This window comes from Callorhinus ursinus, unplaced genomic scaffold (assembly GCF_003265705.2).
Source record: "Callorhinus ursinus isolate GAN/ISIS: 27379988/994484 unplaced genomic scaffold, GSC_fseal_2.0 scaffold10, whole genome shotgun sequence".
NCBI classification, from domain to species: Eukaryota; Metazoa; Chordata; class Mammalia; order Carnivora; family Otariidae; genus Callorhinus; species Callorhinus ursinus.
In genome coordinates, this window is record NW_027397072.1 from 34,226,969 (window position 1) to 34,232,968 (window position 6,000).

At 37.0% G+C, this 6,000-nt stretch overlaps 1 long non-coding RNA gene across 1 annotated transcript in view; it reads right to left on the reverse strand.

Moving 5' to 3' along the window:
* LOC141373503 (uncharacterized) overlaps positions 1–5,086 on the reverse strand; it is a 344,341-nt gene extending 339,255 nt beyond the window's left edge. Inside the window, exon 1 of the long non-coding RNA XR_012379568.1 lies at positions 4,919–5,086. This is a non-coding gene — a long non-coding RNA (uncharacterized lncRNA). The remainder of the gene's footprint in view (positions 1–4,918) is intronic.
* Positions 5,087–6,000: the final 914 nt, after the last annotated feature.

A 6,000-nucleotide genomic window follows, 5' to 3' on the forward strand; every position in this document is an offset into this window, starting at 1 on the left:
AAAATCCATGCAACAAACTGGAAGAACTTTAAAACAAAATAACATATAAATCGCCAAAAGACTAATACACTGAATTCTAAAGTGATTTCACAAATCATAAGAAAAAGACAAACAACCCAATAGAAAAATCATCAAAAGAGATGAAGGAAGCAGAAGCAATCCATTATATTGATTTAATCCACTAATAGATTTGGATTCAGAGTTTGGAAAACAGTACTCTAGACTAGATGACTCAGAGATTTGAAGAATTAGTGTCAACCGAAATATACTGTCTCTACAATACATTGTTCACTTGCAAAAGAATGCCAGAATATGTACAGCATTCCACAAATAATCATTTCTTTTAAGGTTCAAAAGTCACAACATTGATAAATGGGTATTTAAAAATTCCAACAATCAAAGTATGTAATAAAATATTCAACCCTTGCTTCATTCCTCCCTGCCTGTCCCGCCTCTCTGGAAGTAGTTTTTGTATATATCCTAGACTATGCGTGTGTCTGTGTTTCTTAAATCTTTTCCTACACTTTTACAAACACATGTATGTATAATATTAAAATTACTGTATCATAATTATCTGTTACATTATTTTTTCACTTAATTCTTACAAATATCTTCCAACCCTAGCACGCCTACTGATTTCATCAAATCTACAGCGCTTGAGAGTCTTGAATTTTATACAAGAAAGTGTCAGCACAAGATTGACCCAGTTGTATCACTTTTTAAAGAAAGTGATTATTTTATTGTAGCTACATTTCAAAGCTTTAGGCAGATCTATCTAATATCTTTGTCGGGAATATTTGATGCATATGTTCCATTCAATTCTGCAATAATCTAGAACACAGGTTTTCCAAAGCTGGGAAATTTTCAAATCGTACTTGGAGACAAAGAGGGCATTTTCTAGGCGAATTTAATTTTTTTTAATAGCTATTCAAATGAAATTCAAAGATACATATTTCTTCACAGAGGTGATAAAAAGATATATTGCCTAGAGTGAAAATTTGTGAATCAGGAGCTAAGCCATGTGTGAAAACACATTACAGAGGCAACTTGATGAATATCTGAATTACTGACAACTATGTTGAACTATCAGCTTAAAATACACACTTGCTTTCAGATGAATAAAGAATCATCTTTTTATACATACATGTGAAAACAAACTGAAGCAAGTGGTGTCTATTTCCATAACTTAGTTTCTCTTCAGAAGAAAACCGACCCCTTCACGATCATCCAGAAAGAGTATAGCAGTTGTTGTTGGCTTATCAGAATAAATGACTGGCCTAGCTTTTCTTATAAATTTGAATATTTCACTTTTTGCAACTTTCTGAAAATCAGCAGTCCAACTTATCTATCTATGCTGACTTTAACACTGCTCCCTGATGCTTCCTGCAGTTCAAATTCAGCTCATACATAATGAAAGGAATTTAGACCTGGATGGGGTGAAGAATTGTAAATGCTTCAACTGCCTCTCCCCTTCCTTTCTCTTGACAGATGTGGATCATGGCAGCTGAATACAGATGTGGCTTTAAATCCTTCTCAACACAGTACTTCAGGAGGTCCCTAAAGATCCATCAGAGTTGACATACAAGATAAATTCTACTGGCCATTCCTGAAGATCTGCTGTCAAGTGACATTCTGACTTTAGGCAAGTCTCTCTTTTGTGTCTCATTTTTTCAGAGAACAATGTAACTAATTATATCTATCTCGTAGGACTGTTGTGAGGAAGACATGAAATAAATTTCAAGGAATAGCCCAATTTGTTATACAACAATTGATCAACATTTGTTGAGTGAATCCATAGAAACATAAAAAATGGTACTTGAATTTAAAAAAAAAATTTAAACTTATAATTTGAGGATATAGTAGTTTTAGGACCATATGCATTTGAATTTTTGTATGGCCGATTTTCAAAAAATCAGATACTGTATAAAGTTCAACTATTGGAAAGATTTGTCCTCTTTCCTCAGGCCTCTGTCATTTTTCTTATTCCTGTATCTCAGAGCTTTATAATATGACACATTAATATAACTAAATGCTAGCTGCAACTTTTCATAAAAGGATTGGAAGGAAACATAGAAGTTCAAGAGGTGTTGTCAATTCAGAGAAATCATTACCCTTGGAAGAATGATGTGAAAATATTTTAACCTAAAATAGAAGGAATAAGAAACACAAGGCAATCTCTTTACTGACTAAAATCTAAAAGCCAAACATCCTCAATGAGGGACATAGTTAAAGTAAAATATTTATGTGTGTTATGATGAACTCTAATTTGTTACTAAATGTTGGATTTGATTTTCCTTTGTGCTTTGTCATTATATATTAGCATTGTCTTCTATGCATTATTTATGGCCAGGACCTATCTTTGTATCACCTGTATGATTAAAGTATTAAAGAGAAAGGACATGATAGATCATGGCAATTTAACATTATGCTTAAGTATCAGATTACCAGGCCTGAAAGAATCCTACAAAGATTAATTTCCCCAGAAGTGTTCTTATTTGATTTGTAAAATAAGTTCTTCAGTCACAAGAAAATTGGGTAGAGACAAAGAAAAGGCCAATACTTAGCTCTGGATCTTCTACCTGCCAGCCAAATCTAATTATCTTATTCTAACATGAAAACATTAATGAAGAGCCTCTATTTAGTGGTATCACTGCTGTGTCTGCTCCTTTGTAGATAACAAGGGCAAGAACTACAAGAAGGACCAAGTTTTGGCACAAGAACTGGGGAGAGGCAAAATAGAGCTCTGGAAAGATAAAGATCTTCACAACTTGAAATCGTATATATAATATGAATCTCTCATACCTAACTTCGTCCAAGGAATAAGAAGGAATATATGATGACACAAGCTAAGTTTCCTCTTAGCCTAGAAACTTTAGAAATCAGAGGAAAGTACAGATAAATGCTAAGATTTTCGGCGCTTTTCTGGTAATTCTATTTCCCAGGGCTCCGAACAACTGTGGTGTGCACAACCATCACATATCAGCACAAATGGAGACGGTACATTGGGACGGGGGAAGAGAACAAAATAACCTCCTCAGAAAAACACTCTGATGGACAATCCCAAGAGGCAGAAAGCCTATAGAATCAGTGAAGATCATGGGTGTCCCAAACTAGTCATCTGATTTTCAAGAGGGACCATAATAAATCAGAGCTATTAAATAAGGTACAGTTCCTGTCAGCCACCTCATGGATAGGATCAGGGGCAACTATAACACTGCCATTTTTTTTAAATGACCTGAGTAGATTATGTTAACCTATTCTAGCCCCTGACTCTCACAGTAAAGGTTGGTCCTGTGTGATTCCTCCTTCTCATTCCAACTCCATATCAGAGATGGGTGAAGATAGCTCTTACTTGGCCCAGCATCAGCTTTAGTAGAATGTGAGGGCTGAGGAAGAAGTGGGAGACTCTGCAGATGTGTGGGGGCAGCGGGAGAATAAGAGAAAGACTGGGAAGGGTTAGGGAGTTGGAAAAAACCTTTAAAATCCTGTTTTTAAAAAATTTCCTACCCTTAGTTGACCCCTAACTGGGAAAAAGAAAAGATAATATGTTTCCTTTTTCTTTCATATTTTGTTTACTGTTTTGTAAACACTTTAATTAACAGGTTGGGGATGAGTAGAATCAGGGTGAAGACTAACAATATCATTATTCCAAGGCTCAGCCCTCTTTTGCTAGAATGATGCAATTTTAGTCCTATCTGATTTTCTCCTTTGGCTTTAAGTGGATATATCAGAACAAGCTGCCATTTTTTATACTGCAGTGGTACTAATTCATCAGCCCACCCATGACTTAGGCTACCTAGAACCTCCCTCAATGGCATTACTTAGCAGATGCTTGGCTCAATACTGAAACTGAATAGCCAGAAGTCACTTACCTGTCCTTGCAGTGCAAATCTGAAAATGTACATTTCTTTTCCCTCACCTGACAGATGAAATGCTTTCCAGGACTCAAGCATGGCTGTCCACCATACTGGGGTTGGCACCTCTTTTCAATTTCTGGTATCCTGCCCACACTCAGGAGAGTACTCAAACATCTCCTTCCCTTCTATGACACAGAATGTCCTAGAACCCCAAGCAGGCCACTCCTGGGAACCCTGCTCTCTCCTGGAGACTAATCTTCTCCCTTTCTCTTCCAGTCTTTCAGTGTTCTCTGAATGCCACTAACAACCTCAATTTCATTTCAATTCAATGAACTAATGTTACTATTATTGTTTGAGGTTAGGGTCATTGGTCATCCCTTTTGTAGGTCCCCAGTACTTAATTTGATCTTCTTAAAATGTTTGTAGAGCAACTGAGCTGCTAATATTAATATCCTTTTATAGATTTGAAAACTGAAGCATCAAAAGACCAAATGACCTGGGCAAAGCATATCACATGGTTTACAAAATGAGACAGCCAATGAATGGATGAGTACATAAGTGAATGGATGACTTGCCCAAAGTGGCAGAGACAACTAGATCTTAGATTCCCTAGCACTTAGCCCAGTCACCTTCCTTTCATATGCAGAATTAAAATCTCTTGACCAAATATGAGTTGCATATGACATCTCAAATGTGCAAATAAAAAAAAATAAAGAATTAGTACAGCAGCACTATTAAGTTAATAAAATGCTTTATCATTATATCCCCAATATCTTTTAATTATTATATAGCACCCACTGGGCAGGTATTAGCTCCATTTTAGAACAAAAAGCTGAGGCCCAGAGAAGGTAAGGATCGCCTAAGTGAACACAGCTAATTGGTGACAGAGCCGAAATTTGAACACAGATCTAATTTTAGGTCCTGTGCTTTTTTAGTAAATGAAATCAAAGCTAAAACCTTCTCAACTTTCACCTCCAAAACAGAACACTTGTTTTGTGGCAAAAAGAATACTGAAATGCCTCAAGTAACTCTGAATCGTTTGGAAAACTGGGAATACATACCTTCACCACAACAGTCATATTGATCCCCCTTGTGGTCCTTTGTGCTCCCATCCTACAGGCATTGTTGCTGGATAAGCCAGTTCAAAACGTTATCATTAAAATGTAAAATCTAATAGCTAGCAAGACTCCAAATCTCCCTGGGATATTCAGTCACATTACTGAAGTCTACTGGAAACGTGACACTAATGACAAGAAGGAACTTTATAGCTCCTATTTTCCTTTGCTGACATTACAAATGTAAAATCTCTCATTTCCCTAAAAGTTCATCTACTTCATCTATGCTGCTGAGGCTACATATTTAGTATCTCTCTGGCAGCAGGAAAGATTCTGGCAGACACCAATGGGCCTGTTAGTCGTAGACAGGGAGGACTTATTCCAGGACAGAGAAGACACTTCTTACATTCCCATGTCTATTTTATCCCCACAGTTAGCCCAGCATACACTCACCTGCAAAGACCACGGACACTGGCTGGCTGTCTATGGATCACTAGTCACACCATAAAGAATTAAGCCTCCCATGAAACAAAGGGAAATTGGACTGGAATGTAGTTATGCTGTGCACTAAAACTGAGAAAGACCCAAGGCATTGGAAATAAATGACCCCGTAGAAAGGAATTACCACAATCACTAAAACGTAGCTACCTGAATACAGAGAGTACTCTCCTTTGTTCCCTTTTTCCTGTCCCGTGCTGGCCCAGTAAGAGAGTATTTAAGCATGAAGACCTAGTTCAACTCTTGTCTCCTGCATGAAGGCTTCTCATTCCTCCAGGAAGAACTATTTGTTTGCTCCTATTCTCCCTAGTGGGAATGGGACCATATATACCTTCTTTGCTTGCTTTATCTTCTATGCTTAGTAAAGTGGAAGACATACAGTAGGATCTTAATATTGCTGAATTAATTAAATCATCAGTCTTTCCTCTGTGTTCCTGTAACATTTAATTCCCATCAGAGCAGCCCCTTTCTCATATTTTTGTCTGGATTTTATTCTTTCTCCTTCACTGTATTACCAGCTTTTTGAATGGTAAGAGGAATTAGATCTACTCGTTTTGGTAGCCCAACACTTCCCAGAGCACTTTTATGGA